A 22,500-nucleotide genomic window follows, 5' to 3' on the forward strand; every position below is an offset into this window, starting at 1 on the left:
TGTCGCGCACTCAGAAGACGGATCAACTCAAACACACTTCGTTGGGCAGGGGTATACATATTGTTCCATATCTGACTACATTTCACGGGTGAAGCAAGTTTACCTTTAGTAGAGTTTCAGAACAATCATGTAAATTAGAAAGCTTTCAGAACAATCACGTATGAGGGCTTACATGATTACGATGAAATAAATAGTAGACTTTCAGACCAATCATGTAATAGTCACTTTTCAGAACAATCACGCGTAACAGACGTCCTGTCTTGACAGCTCAGCATCGCCTGGATCGTCTGGCCTGGGCCCAGCAGCATGCCCACTGGCGCCATCGGGACTGGCGCAGGGTTCTTTTTTTGGACGAGAAGCGCTTTTGCCTGGACCCTGGCGATGGGCGTGTCCGGATCTGGCGAAGACATGGACAGCGGTTTGCTAACAATAACATACTGCAACATGATCGATGCGGAGGTGCCAGCGTCATGATATGGGGCGCCATTGGTGCCAATCAGCGAGTGGGGCCTGTCGTCTTTCAGAACGTCGGCCAAGGCCGTGGGAATGGTGTCAATGCAGACCGCTACATCAATCAAGTCCTGCGTACCTATGTGGTTCCATTTGTCCAGAGGTACCGGAACTGCCTGTTCCAGCAAGACAATGCCCGTCCCCATACTGCACGTGCTACCCAGGACTTCCTGCGTCACAACAACGTCAACCTCCTTCCTCACCCTGCTCGATCTCCGGATCTAAACCCAATCGAACACTTTTGAGACATAATGCAAAGGAGGATTAATGCCCTTGGCCGGAGACCCCGCACAGCAGCAGAACTGCGTGCTGCCGTGACCCAGGTGTGGTCTCAGGTCCCTCAGCAGCAAATCAATGACCTCGTCCTCTCCATGTACCGGAGGTGCGCCGCTGTCATCAACGCCCAGGGAGGAGCAACACGCTATTGACTTTCGACAGTCTTCAAAAATTGTTCAGTGGAACATGGCACGTCGTTTTCTCATCCGAATAAACTTGTTCGTATGGTTTTTGTATCGGTCAATTTGTTTCATTGTTATTGTTAACCCAAAAAAAATAATTCGACATTAAAATTCAAGGGTAACCCATCTACACTGCAGCATTTGCGTTTCTTTTGCCTGTGAGTATATATACGTTTCTTGCAGGTAAAGCTGTGAGCCGTAAAAATGTTTCCCTTTTCGAAACTCAATTCATGTTGTTATAATTCGAGCCTTTTAGCTATGGGGCAACTGAAAGTCTCTCCGATGTGAGATAATGGCTATTCCGATTTATTCCTGTTTGACACACTTTTTCCTTCTGTTTTGTTGGTTGGTTGGATGGTTGATGCTGTCGTCGTCATTGTCATGGTTCGTGTCTCTTTATACGTTCGCTCATTCGTGTGTTTGTTTTGTATGTGTGTGTGTGTGTTCGTTTGTTTGTTTATATGTTGATGGTTTTTTTTCCTGTCGTACTATTTGTGCCATTATGACTCAGTCTTCAGGTTCATGACGACCGTAGACAGAAAATGATCTCTCAGTTGACAATTTAGATAATGACATAGCATGTGATAGCTGGCGTTCTCTGTTGGTGGACAAACCGCTATTTTCACCCACCTCGCAACAAAGAAATAGATGTAGGTAAACGATGTGTCAAAAACCTACTTGTTAAATAATTGATGTTGTTTTTTATGTGTTGCTGTAGTGGTGGTGGTAGTGTTGCCGCTATTTGGATGTTGACCACATACTAATGTCAGCAGCAGTACCTTCTCACTCACAGGCATGAGACCAAGGGTAGGGCGGATGGTGGCGAGAGAGGTGAAGGGAGGGGGAATGTTTACAGTACCGTGAGCCGGGCTGTGAGCCGTGCCCGCCAGTGTTTAGCTCAGGGCCTGAATGCATAGCCCCTCCATACTTTTAGGATTTCATAGTGCTGTGGAGCGCACAGCTATGAAACGCACTATAGAACTCAGCGGTCCGCATGCATGAGGTCAAATAGTGCCTGCAATAACTAAGAGCGGCTCTATTTTTAACACGTAGATAGTGGAAGGGATTCCCCGTCATCCTGTGTCTCTGCGCATGCGTCAAGCTTTGTGATGCTTCGCGGCGGGTCAGTTTTACACCATTTGCCGAAGACAGTTTGGAAAGCCCGTCTCCTGATAAAACTTGGCTTTCGTGGTTTGGAAACTATATATTCATTCCGGTACCCTCGCCATAAAGGTATAAGTCACTCTCTTGCTGGTTCTGCATGCTGTGTTTGATGTTATAAATTCCCGTATTATTATTATTATTATCATTATTATTATGTACCGCGATCAGTTCGCCACACACATCTTGAAAAGATCCGCACGCGTAAAAACTGACCCAAACACGACTACAAAGTCAAGATAACCCGCAGAACCGGCGGCAAGGCACCCTTTCGATTCGGCAGTTCGAGTTGCTCTTACAGTTCATCAGTGATTGCAAGAATGTCCTGCCGACGAAAGCGGAATTTTCTGTACAGTTCCACGTCGTCGTAACGATTCAGTGGATGTAGGCGGTCAAGAAAGATCCGGTTGCTTCTCAAATTTCTTCTCATCCTGAGCTGAATCGGCCTGAAAGCAGCCGCCATTTTAAACGCTCCAATAGCCGGTTCCATAACTCTTATTGGAAGGAGAGGCCTGCTATAACTTTATGGATGGCATAAGGCTATATGCGCGGTCCATGCATTAGAAATAAGAGACTTTATGGAGTCCACAGACTTTATTGCAGTGACGTCATTAATTTAGGCTCCTATGGAGGGGATATGCATTCCGGTCCTGGCACCGTCGCGGCAGACGCGCCTTAGTTCCATGCAGCTTGGACTTGTTTGTACCTTTAGTCAAGTTTTCACTAAATGTTTTAATATAGACGGGGAATCGAGACGAGGGTGGTGGTGTATGTGTGCATGTGTGTATGTATGTATGTGTGTGTGTGTGTGTGTGTGTGTGTGTGTGTGTGTGTGTGTGTGTGTGTGTGTGTGTGTGTCTTCATGAAACTTTACATGAGAGTTTCTGAGTATGATATCCCCGGACTTTGTTTCCATTTTTTTGATAAATGTCATGAATGACGTCATATCCGGCTTTTTGTTAGATGAGACGGCATTATTACGCTCTCAACCAAATTCGTCGACATTTTGGTCAAGTAATCTTCGACTAAGCCCGGAGTTTGGTATTGCATTTCAGCTTGGAGGCTTAACAATGTATTAATGAGTATGCTCATTAAAGTTGTCATTAAAATCGATTTTTCGCAAACAGATTAAAAATTGATTGCACCGGATTCTTCATAAAATTCTGAATCTGAAAATATATATATATATATATATCATGTTAACTTTTAAAATGTGATAACAATTAAGGAAAATATTTTAATTAGTACTACGATTATAATTAAATAATTCGATCCAAAAATGATTTCATCGTATTCGTTATCATTTCCTGATTCCAAAAACATATAGATATAATAAGTTGTATTCAAAACAAGCTCAGAAAGTTAAAAAGAATAGAGAAAAGCGCGCTTGAATGCTTACCGCAATACGCTATTGCGCTATTTTGGCGTGTCAAGTTAACTTCGTGTTGCACGGGACAAGTAAGCGACTTCTGTTTGCCGCGGGGATGGACGAAGCTGTTTTGTCTTGGTGAAAAAATGCAGTGCGTTCAGTTTTATTCTGTGAATTCGACAGATTGACTCAATGTTGTAATTTCGCCTTAAGCGACTTGTTTTAAATCTTATTTTTGTTTTATAAACACATGTTTACAGATATACATCGACACGTATACAATATACCGTACTTACATTTTACATATACGTATGTGTTTTTTCTCAAAAATGATATACGCGATCGTGTTATGATCGCGACGACATACCATTACCCATCGGTAGGTTGGCGGCTTGTCTCCTTCCTGTCATGCTTGTTCGCGGGATTCCAACTGGATCAATTTAAAATAATAATTACGCAATTGCGCTGCAGTGGATGCAAATTAATTTGAAATAAAAATGCGTGAATACTGAGATGCTATTGAGTATTATCGAGCTCTCGCCGCTTGTCTGAAGCCGAGACGGCGTGTTCTTGTATTCACTATTAGACTCAAGTTTAACTACCTTTCAGACGAATTGGCCAACATGCATGCATTGCTAATACGTGAGGACTGCACAACTTCCCGTACACATTATACACCAACGTGACAAGGGACGCTTTATACCAAAAGAACCCGGATGTTGTTTTGTCATGCAGGAAGTCACCCATCGCACTTTATCTCCACCATTACCCATTGCAAATCGCTGCGGCATGCATGTCAATTTAGCCCTCTGTATAGCCTCGGCGCCCGCTTTTCCCTCGTGAGACGGAAACGTAAACGGTTTAGCCGACTCGTCAATGGCACTTCGTTATTGTGTAACGTGCAATAATTGTTGACAGAGTACGATGATGGCTTCGTTTTCTCGGCTGGAGGAGCCAGGGTAACCGAGCTAAACTATTTGTTTTCCCCTGCAGAGTGTGACGTCGACCAACATCTTGATTAAAAGTACTGTTGTCCTTCCTGTATACGCCAATCTTGTAAGTCAGTGGAGACCCTTCCACACTTCCAAGCAGAACAAGGAAGAGAGAAAGAGAGAGAGAACGAACGAACGTTATTTTACAAGGATACAGGTTCAAGGCACATTGCCTTGTCTAACAACCTGTCCTGAAACAATTACTAAACATATAATAGTCACTAAAAATCATACAATTGGAAAGAAATAATGGAGAAAAAAAACAATCTAAATGCAACCAGAATATGAAATGGCATAAGCATAATGCGGATACAGTTAAAAAGATTACAATACAGAATACGAGAGGAAAAAATGAACCACACACACACACACACACACACACACATACACACACACACACACACACACACACACACACACACGTCACACACAACACCAACAACGAAAACACCAACAACAACAACGACAACAACAACAGCAACAACAACAACAACAACAACAACAACAAGAGAAACTGAAACTGAAACTGAAACTGAACTTTATTACCAAAGGATAGAGGTTTTAGGCAAAGACTAATCTTACAAACTGTCCCTTATACAAACACTTAATACAGACGCACATAACATATATAGTAAAATTGACAAGGTTATTGTTACTTACAGACGTACATAATGTAAATAGTAATAAGAAAAGGGTTATGGTTTTGTATACACATTCAAAAATGGGAAAAACAATATAATGTGGAAATTGCAGCATAGTTGCAATAATGCATTGCATATAAACATCCAAAACAACTAATAACAAAAGGGAAAAAACAAATGTGGGGAGGAATTGTCCCAATCATTCGCATGTATATCATTATCAATACATACACATAAAGAACAAATCAAAATACAAACATAACTTGACTAAATGTAAAAAGCACTAAAATATCAGACATGAAAAGTGTTCTATTTGCCCATTAAGCGGGAATGAAACTGGCGCCTAAACGTTTTCACAGAAGAGGCATTTCGGAGGGGTAGGGGTATGGAATTCCATAGAGACGCTCCTGAGAAGGCTAAACTTGACTTATACAAGTCTAGACGAGGGATGGGGGGAATCAGGTTCTGGGACCCATATCTTTTTGTGGCATGTCTGAAATGTGATTTTAAAGAGAGAGAGAGAGAGAGAGAGAGAGAGAGAGAGAGAGAGAGAGAGAGAGAGAGAGAGAGAGAGACACACACACACAGAGACAGACAGAGACAGAGATAGACCGAGATATACATAGAGATAGAGAGAAAGACAGACAGACAGACAGAGACAGAGAGAGATAGAGAGAGAGAGAGACGTATAGACGGAGACAGAATGAGACAGAGAGAGACATAAATTGTGTGAGTGTGAGAGAGAGAGAGAGAGAGAGAGAGAGAGAGAGAGAGAGAGAGAGAGAGAGAGAGAGAGAGAGAGAGAGAGAGAGAGGGGGGGGGGGGAGTGAGAGAGACAGACACAGATGATGATGATGATGATGATGATGATGATGATGAAGATGATGATGATGATGATGATGATGATGATGATGATGATGATGATGATGATGATGATGATGATGATGATGATGATGGAACTATGTAGCTATTCTGATGGACACGTGGGGGAATTCAGGGGCTGTGATTGGATTGTCTCTTCCGATCATCAAAGCATAATGCTACGAAAGTCGGCCGTTTTTGCCAATATCCAAAAGCATATTGGCAATAACAAAGACGCATGGTTCCGGTTTACCCATCTGTTTCACACGAGTGTTTCAATCGATAACAGCATACACTGACAGCTTAAAATTCTTCTCGGGAATGTTTTTCAGCTTCATAAATGTCGATAGCATACCCTTTTTCTGCTAACTTCCCGATGAAACAGGACTAAACCAATTATTTTCTTTATTGTGTAACGTGCAATAATTGTTGACAGAGCACGATGATGGCTTCGTTTTCTCGGCTGGAGGAGCCAGGGGTAACCGAGCTAAACTACTTGTTTTCCCCTGCAGACTTTGTCGTCGACCAACTTCTTCTTCGCGACGCGCCGCCCGAATACAAGCGTTGACAGATCATGCCGTTGTCAGCACGCCGCCAGAATCCGTGCGTAAGGTGCATGAGTCACTTCGCCACGCACCGCCATGACAGTAGCGTTGGAAGTGGAAAATACCACGCTGGGGATTTTCCATACGAAAACCCACGTGATAGGTTCAGAGGTCGGCTGCATTATCATACGCGACAAATAACTCCCAGAACAGTTGATTTCATTGGTTAGTTTGGAAACTACAGGTCATTGACGGCACCAACCCATGCCTTAGTTTCATATTTAGCATTCCAAAATGTCGCGAGTTGTCAGTGTTGTTGTTGCGAAGCGAAGCGGCGTGCAGAAGGCAGACAGTGTGTGCATCAAACAGTGTTGTTGTGATAGATGGATAAGTGAGTGATGAGGGTGAATGAGTTAGCCAAATCAAGAGCTCGAGGTGTCAATGCTACTTTGCCCAAAACCCAATGCAAGCGGACGGACGCGATTCTGGTGCCGGGAATGTGCTGTGGCCACATGGCTGCACGGCGCTTTGTGTTGGGCCGTGCTTCGAAGTGTGGCACACAAAGAAGGATGTTCTCCGTGCATAAACCGAGTTCTAAACAAGTCATTTATACAAAAACTGTAAATACTGTGACAGCAAGTGTTTCTTTTCTTCTATGGATAAAACCCAACGCAATGGGACTCGATTCTGGTGCCTGGAATGTGGTGTGGCGTTTTGCGTTGAGCTGTGCTCTGTGGCACTGTAAATACTGGGACAGCAAGTGTTTCTTTTCTTCTACATGGATATATTCATCATAGTCATCACCCAGTCATCTCATTGTATCATTCAGGTTAGTAAATTCTTTTTTGAGTATTCACTAACAACATTTTGTGCATATTTTCAAACATGTCTGTAGTATTTATGTGGTGCCTCTGGACTTTTTTTATTTAAATTGTTGACATTTTCAATAGCATACCACACAAACACAACAAGCCTTTTGACAAATACAAAGTACATTTCTGAAACAATGAAAGATCTTTCTTTAATTGTGTGCAAAAAGTAAGTCTCCACATGTACTAGTTTTTTTACAATATTTTTTTCAAAATACAATATTTTTTTCAAAATTTTCCAATTTTGGTTGTCAGCAGGCTATTTATTGACATTTTCAATAGCATACCACACAAACACAACAAGCCTTTTGACAAATACAAAGTACATTTCTGAAACAATGAAAAATCTTTCTTTAATTGTGTGCAAAAAGTAAATCTCCACATGTACTAGTTTTTTTACAATATTTTTTTCAAAATACAATATTTTTTTAAAAATGTCCCAATTTTGGTTGTCAGCAGGCTATTTATATGCTTTGGCGCATGCGTTCTGAGTGTATAGTCATGTCATAGGGTGGACGTGTTTTAAGTACTGTTGTCCTTTCTGTATACGCCAATCTTGTAAGTCAGTGGAGACCCTTCCACACTTCCAAGTAAAACAAGGATGTTCTTCTAGCTGTACATGCAAACATACGAAATCTATGCAACGCGGATTATTTGTGCGGAGAGTGAGGATGTAGAGGTTACATGCCGAATCTCAGTGATTATTAAAAATAATGGTCGAAGTTAGCGGATCATGAAAAATGCGAGCTTCAGCGAGCTTTTTAATGACCGCGAACTGAGATATGTTAGGATATGTTCTTTGGTCGAATGGGACTAGCAGACGAACTTTTGCACCCGTGTTCCAACGTTAAAAACTGTATGAAGTTCAGTTTTCTGGGGCAAAATAGTGTATGAAACCGCTTTATGTTCTTTAAATTTATGAGATGTGTGCCTTTGGTTGCGTGTAATCTGTTTATAAAATGAAATATTGTTGAAAACTGACCGTCGGATTGCAATTTTTGTCGAAGAAACTGACTGAAAATAAATTTGAAAGGGGAACTACTCTTGTCGCTAGACAAAGTATGAGAGTTACTTGCCTTGGGAATTTGCTTGTATTGAACGTTTGTGCACGGCAGATCTAGATTCACAAAACTCATGGATTGTATACGGAGATTTATGTGTTCAAGCCTGTAGTTGTTAATTTAAATGCGGTATGGTTGTATTGTTTGCTCCAGAGGTGTATATTTCGTACATTAGAGCGTTCGGAACTTTTCAATCGCAAAAGTAGATCCCACAAAGTCTAGCTCCTAAACCTGTCATTCTGATAATCATCGCTCCACGGCTATCGCCAGTTATCTCTCTGACCGGACGCGACAGTCCTACGCGAATCTATCAAAACCAGAATACAGAGTGATCTCCGATATGTTGTTCACGATCAGTGTTCGCGAGACGAAAATGATTGCTGAGATTGGCCGACTTCGACAGTGATCTCCGTTCTGTTCTTCACAGTTATGATAAAGACATCGTTCTAAGGTCAAAACAAGTCGAAATTTTGGGACTGCTGCCGGAAGGAGACCCTAATATATGGTTGCATCACTACAGAAAAAATCGTCTGCTCCAGCGAGCGCCGAAACCAAACGGTTGATTATCACGTGACACTTTTGACATATTTAGAGTTGTTTGCACAGTAAATACAGCCGGGAAAAATAGCTCGCTTGAAACTGTCGTACATATCAATTCCTTTGTAATTTAAAAATTACACAACACCATGAAAAATCATTATCGACGATCGCGAATCTGCTTATATCCATAACATATTACGAAAAGATCTAAATATGTAAAAAAAAAATCGATTTCCTCGCCAGACAAGGAAAACCAAGGCATCCTGTCAGGGATAGAATGAGCCGAGGTCAGGATGCTAAGCCTGTGTGCTATCGAGGATTCAGGCATGTTGTTGGGTAAGTGATTTTGGTTGCTGGGTAAGTTACCGAAAAATAACTAGCCCTACAAGTTTACAGAGAGAAAGAAGCAGAGGGGGGAATAATATTGCGTTATTCTCCTATCGTGACCGACGCCAGTGGATATTGAAAGTGTCCTTGTGGAAGTATGCTCCAATAATGTTGCGTTATTCTTCTATCGTGACCGACACCAATGGATATTGGTAAGTGTCCAACTGGAACGATGCTCTTATTTCGTGTTTCACGTGCTGCTTTGCAAAAGGAGGAACGTACTTTAAAGCGGAATTCGGCTCCTCGGAAAAAAAATAAACAAGTCGCGTAAGGCGAAATTACAACATTAGTAGTCAATCTGTCGAACCCACAGAATAAAACTGAACGCACTGCATTTTCTTTCACCAAGACAAAACAGCTTCGTCAATCCACGCGGCAAGGACGTCGCTCAATTTTCCAGTGCAACACGAAGTGAAACTGACATGTAAGAATAGCGAAATAGCGTACTGCGGTAAGCAGGGAAGCGCGCTTTTCTGTATTCTTTTTACCTTTCTGAGCTTGTTTCGAATACGGCGTATTATATTTATATGTTTTTTGAAATCAGGAAATAATAAGGAATAAGATGACATAATTTTTGGATCGATTTCTTAAATAATAATCTAAGTACTTATTAACCTATTTTCGTTAATTGTGATCACATTTAAAGAGTAAACATGACATATATATATATATTTTTATATTCAATATTTGATGAATAATACGATGAAATCAATTTTCAATCTCTTTGCGAAAAATCGATTTTAATGACAACTTTAATGAGCAAACTCACTAATTAATGTTTAAGCCTCCAAGCTGAAATGCAATACCTGAGTCCGGGCTTCGTCGAAGATTATTTGATCAAAATTTAAACCAAATTGGTTGAAAAATGAGAGCGTGACAGTGCCGCCTCAACTTTCACAAAAAGCCGGATATGACGTCATCAAATATATTTATCCAAAAACTGATAAAAACGTCTGGAAATATAATACTCAGAAACTATAATGTTAAGTTTCATGAAGATCGGTCCAGTAGTTTCTTAGAATCGCGTTACACACACACACACACACACACACACACACACACACACACACACACACACACACACACACACACACACACACACACACACACACACACACACACACACACATCACATCCTCGTCTCGATTCTCAGTCTATGTAAACAAGTCGCGTAAGGCGAAATTACTACATTTAGTCAAGCTGTGGAACTCACAGAATGAAACTGAACGCACTGCATTTGTCCGCCGCTTGTGCAAAACGAGGTGTAACTGACGAGCCTGTTCAGCGCGGTAGTGGTTTCGCTGTGCTGCATAGCACGCTTTTCTGTACCTCTCTTGGTTTTAACTTTCTGAGCGTGTTTATAATCCAAACATATCATATCTATATGTTTTTGGAATCAGGAACCGACAAGGAATAAGATGAAATTGTTTTTAAATCGATTTCGGAAATTTAATTTTGATCATAATTTTTATATTTTTAATTTTCAGAGCTTGTTTTTAATCCAAATATAACATATATATATATGTTTTTGGAATCAGAAAATGATGTAAAATAAGAAGAACGTAAATTTGGATCGTTTTATATAAAACAAACAATTATTACAATTTTCAAATTTTCAATGACCAAAGTCATAAATTCATTTGTAAGCCACCACGCTAAAATGCAATACCGAAATCCGGCCTTCGTCGACAATTGCTTTACAAAAATGTCAATCAATTTGATTGAAAAATGAGGGTGTGACAGTGCCGCCTCAACTTTTACAAAAAGCCGGATATGACGTCATCAAAGGTATTTATCGAAAAAATGAAAATAAACTTCTGGGGATATCATTCCCAGGAACTCTCATGTCAAATTGCATACAGATCGGTCCAGTAGTTTACTCTGAATCGCTCTACACGCACACACGCACAGACAGACACACACACATACACCACGACCCTCGTCTCGATTCCCCTTCTATGTTAAAACATTTAGTCAAAACTTGACTAAATGTAAAAAAGAAGGAATTATTGGAAAGGGCGATCAGTGACACGACGCTAGTGAGCTGTGATGCACGTGCATAATGGAAGCATGTATGACAGTGTTTGACACCCAGGTGGTTCTCCTTCCGTGACATAATGGACACGAAGTCGGGGAGGTGTTGGTGCACGGCTGGACACGATTGCACACGTGAGAAGCTGACGGGCATGCACACGTGGACATAGCTTAAAATCCAGCATACAACGTACAAAAAAGACACGCAAGCGCGCACGTGAAATCACACACACGCATGCACGCAGGCAGACAGACAGAGAGACACGGAGAGTGACAAACACGCTCACTCACATATACATGTATACTTACTCACATACACATTCGCACACTCGCACGCAAGCACAAACGAACGCACGCATACACACACACACACACACACACACACACACACACACACACACACACCCACACACACACACACACACACACACACACACACACACACACACACACGCGCGCGCTCTTTTGTCTACGTCCATTTCCGACTCAATTGGTAAATGTATCATAAATTATATTTAATACATTGTTCAATCAATATATTTTACACAATATATGTTATTCTCCTCATCAGTAAAAGCCGTAAACTGTAGGCAGTGATTGCGCACGATGTTTTGTAAACATGTGTCTAACCAAAAAGGCAAGAATAATGCTCAATCACTTTGTCACTTGTTTTAAATTATCTGTTGCCCTGTTCTGGATGCAATGATAATACCAGTACTATGTAAATCATTTGCTCCCAAAAGGTAAGAAAACAACAGCAGCAGCAGCAGCAACAGCAACAACAAGGACAACAACAAACACAATAACAACACAAACAACAACAACACCAACAACAGCAACAACAACAACAACACTAACAACAACAACAACACCAACAACACTAACAACAACAACAACAACAACAACAACAACAACAACAACAACAACAACAACAACAACAACAACAACAACAACAACAACAACAACAACAACAACAACTGACCATGAATCAAACGATCACTGGTTGTTCGATATACTTTGATATACTCTCCTCATTTACAAATGAATGTTTGTGACACCTCGCATCCAATTTATATACAACTAAAAGAAATGCAGAACATTCAAAAGAACCTCGAACTATAGGTCTTGAAGGACGACTAGGTTATTCTCAATGTTCTTTGTTGTCGTTCATTAAACGTCCCATGTATTAAATGTGCATGATGTTGGAACGTGGACGTTCTATCTGTTTCGGATTACATCTTCAAACAGCTTTCTTTTTTTCTTTTTAAAGTATGGGTTTTGACTAATTTAGCTTGACGTTGTCTTATCTGTATTGTGTTGATCGACATGCTTGAGCGGACACAAGATGATTATCTAAACAAGTTAATAAGAAACCAAATGACCTGTAATAACCACAGAAGCAAACAAACGAGCCTACGTACAACTGTTTCATTACAACAGACCTCTTAAACTAAATTATGACCAAAAATACTACTACCACTGCAAGTACTACTACTACTACTACTACTACTACTACTACTACTACTACTACTACTACTACTACTACTACTACTACTACTACTACTAATAATAACAATAATAATACTTATATTACTAACAATAATAACAACGTCAACAACAACAACAACAACACCACCACCAACAACAACAACAACAACAACAACAACAACAACAACAACAACAACAACAACAGTAGTAATCGTAATACTAATGATAAGTAGTCTCTTCACGACTGTCACTGTCTCGTGTTCTGTAGTTGTAGTTTTTTTGGGGGAGGCTCAGTTTTGATTGGTCGTTGTTCTTCATAATTATCTTACCAAGATACCAACGACCGTCAACAATTATCAGAAAACTATTAAAAAAAGTTAGTAATGCTGCGTATAAGTGGTAGTTATGACATGCACCCTAAATCGCACGATGCAGCAGCAGGGGCAGCAGCAGCAGCTGGACGGCAGACGCAGCGCAGCCCATCACGGCAGAATACAGCCAGTTTTCTACCAGCACGCGGCGACAACGACAAAGCGTAGTGTTCAGTTAACCCACACACGTTTTACCGCCGCAGACGCTGCTGTTGCGCCGTATTCTGCTGTGCTTGTGCTGTGCCGCCGTGCGCGGGTGGTTGGTGGTCGTAGTATAGCTTTTAGTGGAGATGTAGACGTTGCTGTTGTTCGCAGCTTACGCACGGCATCGGATGTTAACTGGCCCTGCGACGCGTCGTGGGGGTTTTACAGCGAAAAAGAAACTATAGGAACAAAAGAAAAGTGGAGGGGGTGACGTAAGGTAAGGTATACAATAGCTGTTTTTGCGTCTTCTCTACAGCTCCTGAATCTTACAGTCTTCAGTTTCAATATGTGCTTAAAGTGTGTCCGTGAATAAACAAACAACAGCAATTTTGGAGTGTTTTTCGGGCATACCTGATTAATTTGTTGCGAAGGAGTTGGCAGGTGTGTTTTTTTGGTTTTTTTTTTTCGTTTTAGTACGCGAGTTTGTTTTGTGCATTTCAGGTCATTTAAAGTTGTGTTCACGAAAAAGGAAAGAAATAAGAAATCTTGGAGTATTTTAGTCCTGCTATGTAACTGCTTTGTATTAAAGAAGAAGGCAATTGTTGTTATTCATTCTTTATCCTTCAATTTTATTATTTGTATCACTTAACGATTTGTTGGTGAACAAACAGATCTTGGAGACTTTAAGAGTCATAACTGTTTTTATTGTGAGGGAGGATGTCGTTTTTGTGTGTGTTTTTCTTCGTCTTTCGGTTTCATTATTTGCATTCAGCCTCATACAAGTTGTGTTAGTGGAGATAAAAAAAAACCCACTTCAAGAACACTTAGAGTATTATATACAACCATATTGTTGTTAAATATATAGTAGCTTTGTTTTCCTTCTTCCTTCATCCGTCGGATTCATTACTTTGATTGCGTTTCACTAAATTGTGTTGAATTGTAAAAAACGAAAAGAAGTATTCCCAGCCGTTTTTGTTGTTCAGGGAACAGCTTGTTTCTGTTCTTTTATGTATTGTTTTGTGTGTTGTTTTTGGTTAAGTACTGTTTGAATTCTCACGATCGCTTTGCAGTACTCGTAGGTTGTTCAACAGAATGTACCTGCCATCGTTGCTGCATGCGCAAAACATTTACAATACAATACAATACAATACAATACAATACAATACAATAACTTTATTAATCTCTAAAAGAGAAGTTGCATTGCTGAGCGTTTGTGTCCGTAATAATAACATACATAAAACATTCAAAATAAACATTTGTTCTTTGTCCTGAGAAAATACAGCACATTGGTATTTTTGAAAAATCACAAAATAAGAGTCTGGTACTTGTTGCCGGACATTTCATCTCTCGGGAATGCGAACAAGATATTGATCATCTGGTGATACTTGTACTTCATAATTTCATAAATTGTTGGTGATACTATTCGAAACCGCCCCACGTATAAAATAGCATTTGTTTGAATGTGGCTGATACTTGTTGACTATTTTCTTGTACAGATCTGAGTATGAAGTTTATATATATGTGAATATTTGTATTTGTACTTGCTTTATTGTTGTTGTCGTGGTTTAATTAGTATATTTAATTTTTTATTCCTTTGTTTTTTTTTGTAATAACCAGTTGGGGGTCAACCAGGAAGGATTATATACATGTGTCGGGTCCTACATATGCGCGCGCGAGCGTGTGTGTGTATGTGTGTGTGTGTGTGTGTGTATGTGTGTGTGTATGTGTGTGTGTGTGTGTGTGTGTGTGTGTGTGTGTGTATGTATGTATGTGTGTGTGTGTGTGTGTGTGTATATATAGGTGTGTGTGTGTGTGTGTGTGTGTGTGTGTGTGTGTGTGTGTGTGTGTGTGTGTGTGTGTGTGTGTGTGTGTGTGTGTGTGTGTGTGTGTTTAAATCAGTGCGTTTGACCACGGATATATTGTTTCGCAAATTGTATACAATTTTCCTCTCACTTCCTATTGATCCACAACATGTGTCAGCCGCAGATAAGTTATCATTACTCTTTAGTTCTCATTTTCCTATTTAATATGTCTTCATTACATTTCGCAATTGCTTGTTTTTGGCTTGGTTGTGAAGCAAACAATTCTCGGATTTCGTCTGATTTCGTCTGTTTCGTCGGATTTCGTCAGCGAAATCATATCCGAATTATCCGGTCGTTCCGTGCATTTAACAAAACATAAGAAAAACCTCATAGAATGTAAAATGAGAACACATTGTCAAACATAAAGAAAATAATGTTCTTCTTCGGCCGTATACCTTCCCGTCATGGTGGCAAATCCATGCCTATCGATATGCGTTATGAAGTCTGCTTATTGGAATTGTCTTTCTGACGATTGATCACACAACGGCTGAATTCACTTGTGGCTGTTACTGATATGGTACATGCTATCGCTTTGTTTGTTTGTTTGTTTGATTGAGTGAATGTGTGTGTGTGTGTGTGTGTGTGTGTGTGTGTGTCTGTGTGTCTGTGTGTTTGTGTGTGTGAGTGTGTGTTTGTGTGTGTGTGTGTGTGTGTGTGTTGATTTTCTTCTGTCGGTTTGTATTTCTGAATGTATGTCTTTCTTTTTTGCTCCATTGTTTTATCTCGTTTGTTGTTCTTTGAGTGTGTGTTTTATTTTGTTGTTGTTGTTGTTGTTGTTGTTGTTTGGTTTTTTATTCTCTTTTTGTGCAGTTTTTTTTATTTTTTTTACATGTATATGCTGTACATTACAGGACATCACCTAACCGAAAGGACAGAATCATATAACAGAAAAACACACTTGGACAATTACAACATACATGGGGTGGGAGGATGGAATGGGGAGGGGGGGATGTTCAGTGGTTTGGTGGTCGCATTATCAAAAGGTTTTAAGAACGAAAAAACCTAAGGGTTACATCAAAAAGTGCATATACAGGCGCCAATCCTTGTAGAATTTATCTACTGTATTATTCACAACTGCGTTATACTTTTCACAAATAAATCTTTGCTTAAAGTTTCTACTAAATGTCTGAAAATGAGGGGTCTGTGTGTTCATTTTGGAAATATATACATGGTGTTTGGCACAGATTAATAACATATCAAAAGCTTTATCGGTGACTATATTGTTCGCCACTCCAAGAAGAACCAGTTCTTTAGACAGTTTTAAATTGTCGCAATGGGTGCAGTTCGCCTTTAGCCAATTTACACATTTTATCCAAAAAGTCTGCACTTTATCACACTCCTAAAACATATGTAAAAGGGTTTCTTCATTTCTACCACAAAATGTACACAATGACGTATCCACAATTTTTCGCAAAAATAGAAACCTTTCTGTGGGCAAAATTCTGTACAATAATCGGTACTGGAACCATCTCAGACAAGTGTCTTTTGTTGTTTTAAAAACATGTTGAAAAATAGCCTTCTTATCTAACAAACAGTCTAAAGATTCGTTGTTGTTGTTGTTGTTGTTGTTGTTGTTGTCTTAATTGTCTGTGTTTTATCTTGATTTTTGTGTTATTTATTGTATTTTATTTATTACTTTTAAATCTTCAAGTAATGACGTCAGAATTTGGAAAGAGGCGGAGAAAGCCATGTTGGTTTCTTAAGTCCTAGATTTCAAGCTGATGTCCTTTGAACACTGTTTAATTATTTGACGAAACAAAACAAAAGTATATGAGCTATGCGACTTCAAGAAATGGTTTATACGACATACTGACCACATATGATTGTGACGTATGTTTGCGTGTGCGTTGATGTTTTTGATTTATTGTGTTTGGTTTAGCAAAGCACTCAGCTTAACAACTTTTGCATTGACACGATTAAATGACTGTTGTTATTTTCTATTTCAGATTCCGCACAAGATCGTCATCGACAGCAAAGCCCAAGGCAGAAGCAGTTCACAAGCTGTTTACGCACACTCCGAAACAAGTTATCATTGCTACTTATGCCTCTGGCATTATTACAGACGGAACCTAAGTCCTCAATGTGAACCCTATTCTACACCCTGACATATCATGAGAGTTTTGCGTGACTGACTCTAAATCGAAAACCAAAAACAAATTGTTAGTATTGAATTGGTCAAAAACATGTCAAGAAGACAACAACGACAACAACACAAACCAGAGCAAGGCAATTGATCGAGGACAAATCCTGGTCTAAATTCTGCCCTGCTAAAACGAGAAGAAGGGAGTGGAACAAGACCAACAACACGACAAACAAGGGCAAACCGAAAAACAACAAAGCAAAATACCATCGCGATTCACGCCATGACATGAACGCGACTTTGAATATCTGAATCGCGTCGTGTGGGAAAGGGTTGTTCTGGGATTGCCACCGGATTTGGACATTGTGTCCCGATGACGTGACTAGCGTCTCACACGCTTCGTTCTTTGCTTCCAGCGGCAAAGAAACCGTTGCCGTTGCTCGTAACGCAGGCTATGCATAAAACTTCTGATTTGCACGACAACCGTGTTATATAAGATCACGCTGAACCGTGAGAGAAGAACGCACATTGGCTTCAGTCGTTTATTCTCAGTGTGTTGGAACCTTTTTCTTGGACCCCGAAGAGTTTTCTTGTGTAAGTATATATTTGGACTTTGTCGAGGACGCACTAATTCAAGTCATGATTGAAGAACGGACACTGGCCTCTATCAGTTCCTTCTATATGTGTTAGCCTTTTTTTGGGAGACCAAAAGAGTATTCTGTGAAATTGTTTGACATCGTTGAGAAGTCACAAATTAACGACTGAAACACAACAGAAATTGTTTTGAAACAACTGCAAACGTGGAAATCTGTTATTGAAGAAAACATTGTGGTTGTTATTATGTGTGGCGGTGTTAACCCGCTGGAGCCAACGTAAATTTGCAGTTTATGAGAACGGTTACGCAAAGTAACAAATATCCCGGGGAGGTTTTTAATGCAGTTGTGTTCTTAAATAACTACAAACGTTGTAACATTTAACCAGTGCTTCAAACGAAACATTGACGAATTTAATTAGAAAGTAAACAGCGTTGAAACAATGTAACCAGTTACAGTGAAAATGACAAACTTATAAAATCAAACACAACTGAAAGAAGCAAAACAAAACAAACTAATAGCATTCGCATGAGGAACAGTCTTACTTCGCTTGCTTTCATGTTCACGAGAGTAGCGAACTTAACGTGCGTTTTATCGAACGGTTGTGGTATTTTTCCTGTTTCTGAGGCAGTCTGCTCCCACCCAGACTCATTAACTGTCGTTAACACATCCATCGACAGAGCAAATACGGCGCGTGTTGTAAGCCTTCCTTGAATCAGAGTAAGGACAATCTCGACAGAGAGACAAGTAACGCACGAGGATAGAACACAGAAGAGAAGGTTTAAGCGTCGGCAACAACACAACAAGAATTGAGAAAGTAAAAACAAAAGGATGAACGAATGAAGAAATTCTAGAGAGAAAGCAATTAGGAAAAACGGGTGTAAATCTCTTGTCCGGTTTTTGTGCTTGTTCGCGGTTTTTGTCATTCTCTCTCCTCGTTTATCTCAGATAATACAGAAGAATTAGCTGCCCTGAGAGATCAGAGAGATTCTGAGAAGTGTCGTTCTCTTTCTCTCTCTCTCTTTCTCAGAGATCCAAAACTTCCATCGATTTCGCTCCGGCTGTTTCGACACGAAAAACGAGAGGGAGGGAAATTGGATTGCAGCATTTGCATCTTTCACCTCGGGCCTCTCGGGCCTGTCTTCTGCTGAACTATTGGTGTTTTCAATCCCGACCAGCACCTGCAAGTTTTGATTTGATTTCCAGTGTCAGCGTGTGCGCGTCTGTGTGTTTGTTAGTTTGGTTTCTTTACGAGAACCATACTCGTCTGTTCGTCATTTCACGACAAGGGATATTCATCATTTTGACTGCGTCATTCATACTTGCCAACGATCAGCCTTGAAAGACAAGTCTGACATTTTCTGCACGGATCTTTGTTTAGCTGCGGATGGAAAGCAAGCTTTTCTGTATGTAAACAGTCTTAAAATCTGATCCAAAACAGTCGGATATCAAATCAGACCAGTTTTTTTTTATTTTTTTTTTTAAGTCTTCAATCTGATAACAAAACAAAAATAGCGTGTTTTTTTTTATACACAGACAGTTTGCAATCTGTATGTGTCCAGGTTGTGATAAAAGACTCGGAACTCGCAAGCATTGAGAGAACCAGCTTTATTGGTGATTTCCCCAGCGCCGGGAAGACTAGATCTTCGGAGCCGAGGAAAACGTCAGTGTCTGTCTCAAAACTGCCCTCCTTCGCTAAGTGGCTGTCAGTTTTAGCACTGTGAGTGCTCGTGTCTCCGACGCGTGTGTCTCGTTCTCTTGCTAATGAACCTTTCGAGTTGTCGAGATTGTTGACATTGGAATTGTTGAGGGTTAATTGTTTGGCCCCGTTTTTTGAGGGGCAATATACGAGACGTGTTTTTTTTACGTGTGTTTTGTTAAAGGAAATTGATTGTTGTTGTGGTGCTTTTGGGTGTTGTTGTTATCCCCGACACACAAACACTACGGTTTTTCTTGGTGTGTGATTTTCAGAGAGAAAGACAGCATACGCTGCCTTAGACTCAGAATTTATTTTGACTAAAACACAAGCGTGTTTCAACCAAGCAAGCAGTTTACTGTAACTCACGAAGCAACCGAGCGCGGGTTACCTGAAGCAGTACTCCAGTACTGACAGTTACTGTATTTCTTGTCTGGAGCAAAACGCTATCACAAAAACACCTCCGCAAATCTAATTTCTGAGGATTTATCAACATCAGTAACTGATCCTCTCGCTCTTGTTCTCGCTCTCCCTTACTCCGAGATTATATCGTTAATCGCCAAGACCAGAGATAAGTCCAATAGCCTTTGCACCGGGAGAAAAAATAACCAGATTCATGAACCTTTGCTGGCCAAGAAGACCAAACAACGCCTCGGCATATTTCAACCAACACGTGTGGTAGAAGTGAGGCTGATTCCTATACCTTCTGATTGCGATCTCGGCGATTTCGGAGGATCGACTTCGCGCGGGATCCTTAGCGTTCCTGCACGAATCTGCAGTCCAACTTCGGGGAGGTGGTGTGCTCAGCGTTTGATCACGGTGAGTACAGTTTATTAAAAAATATATATATAATTTTGTTTATTTGGTAGAGATCAACCCCTTTTGGGAGTTTATTTGTCTTACAATCGCCCTTTGGCCATGCACACTATTGCGCTTGTTAATGCTTTTGTTTTGGAAAAGGTCGCCTTCTTCATGGTTTTCTTTGCAAGCGATCGAGCTTTTTCGAGAAAGAAACCTACGATAGGACTGTTTATTGCCATCCCCTGTTATTTTCTGTATTGGTTTTATTCGAAAAGGCAAGCTCTCAATTTGCAAAAAAAATGTTGTTGTTGTTTTTTGTTGCGGGGGTACCTGGGATACAGATCTTGGTTTATTTCTCTTACTATGTATATTACTCGCCGTTCTTATGTGTCTGTTACTTTTGTCGCTGCCTCCGTCTGCCTGTCTGTTTATCTGTCTGGCTCTGTCTCTTCTCTGTTTCACGTTATCTCTGTCTCTGTCTCTGTCTCTGTCTCTACAGAAGTTTTAGACATTTTGATGAGTCTACATTTTTTCGTGATCTTAGTGAAGCTCCATTTCAGAGCGTTTTTGATTTCAGTCTTGCAGATGATGCTTTTAATCACTTGTATAGCATTTTAAGCACAATTATAGATAAGCACGTGCCCCTGCGTCAGCAGAGAGTAAAACATGCCAGAATTCCACCTTTGTTAACATCAGATATTATAGAGGCGATGGCTCTGAGAGATTATTTCAAGGAAAATAAGATGACAGACGAATATAAACAGCAGAGGAATGAGGTGTTAAACCGTGTGAGACAATCAAAAACTGGTTACTTTGATAAATTGATTTCCGATAAGAAAGATACTGCAACAATTTGGCGGGCAGTAAATGAAATCCTTGATAAATCTAGGAAAAAGTCAACTGCTAATCTAACAAAACTATCTGCGGAAGAATGTAATAATCATTTTATATCTTTAGCGGATAAATTGAAGGCTTCTGTGGCAGAAACATATTCTCCGGATACAGATAACTGTTTTGAAAAATTGAACGAATACTGTCAGCGGAACAGAATAAACAATGAAGCGTTTATCATTCCTCCGATTGCAGTTCATGAGGTCGGAACATTTATTGAAAACATGGAGAATAAAAAGTCCATGGGTCCTGATAAAATACCCGTGAAGTTATTGAAGCTTTCTCTACTATTGTGGATTCGCTCACGTTCGTATATAACCTTAGTATTGAGCAGAACTTTTTTCCGTCTAAATTGAAAAGCGCCAAAGTCATACCCCTTCCCAAATGTAAAGATCTCTCAGACCCAAGTAATTTTAGACCCATTTCTTTGCTGCCTGTTTTGTCAAAACCATTAGAACGGCATGTGCACAAGCATCTTCTTGCTTACATGGAAGAACAAAATATGTTCCATCAGTTTCAATCCGGTTTTCGGTCCAAGCATTCTTGCCACACAGCTCTTACGTCTCTCTGTGAAGCTTGGCTGTCAGCAATGAACAAGTCTGAAGTTACAGGAGCATTGTTTTTTGATTTTAAGAAAGCATTTGACTTAGTCGATCATTCCATATTGTTGGAAAAATTACACTATTATTTGAGAAACGATTCGGTCTGTGACTTCTTTAAATCGTATCTTGCTGACCGGACACAATAAGTCACTCTACAATGCCAGAATTCGTCTACTGCACTAGTAAAACATGGCGTCCATCAAGGGTCTGTATTAGGACCTATTCTCTTTTGTATTTACGTTAATGATTTGCCTTTACATGTATCGGATAATAAAGTCAAATGCGAGTTTTTTGCAGACGATTCGTCTATTCATACCAGTAACACCTCGTTAAACAGTAAATTCTTCCCTGAAGAACACTTTGGACGAAGTTGCGAAATGGTGCACATCAAATGCCATGATACTGCACCCAGAAAAAACTAAAAGCATTGTTATTACCACAAGACAAAAGCATCAGATAAGTCCTCTTAAATTACAACTGTCCTTAGGTACAACTCAAATACAGCAAGTTAAAGAACATCGCATACTTGGTGTAACTGTCGATG

The 22,500-nt window shown here is 40.1% G+C and overlaps 1 long non-coding RNA gene across 1 annotated transcript in view; it reads left to right on the top strand.

Moving 5' to 3' along the window:
* The first annotated feature begins 13,593 nt into the window (after positions 1 to 13,593).
* Positions 13,594 to 22,500, top strand: part of LOC138981235 (uncharacterized) — a 50,409-nt gene continuing 41,502 nt past the window's right edge. Inside the window, exons 1-2 of the long non-coding RNA XR_011460593.1 lie at positions 13,594 to 13,708; positions 17,240 to 20,481. This is a non-coding gene — a long non-coding RNA (uncharacterized lncRNA). The remainder of the gene's footprint in view (positions 13,709 to 17,239; positions 20,482 to 22,500) is intronic.

This window comes from Littorina saxatilis, linkage group LG12 (assembly GCF_037325665.1).
Source record: "Littorina saxatilis isolate snail1 linkage group LG12, US_GU_Lsax_2.0, whole genome shotgun sequence".
Taxonomy (NCBI): Eukaryota; Metazoa; Mollusca; class Gastropoda; order Littorinimorpha; family Littorinidae; genus Littorina; species Littorina saxatilis.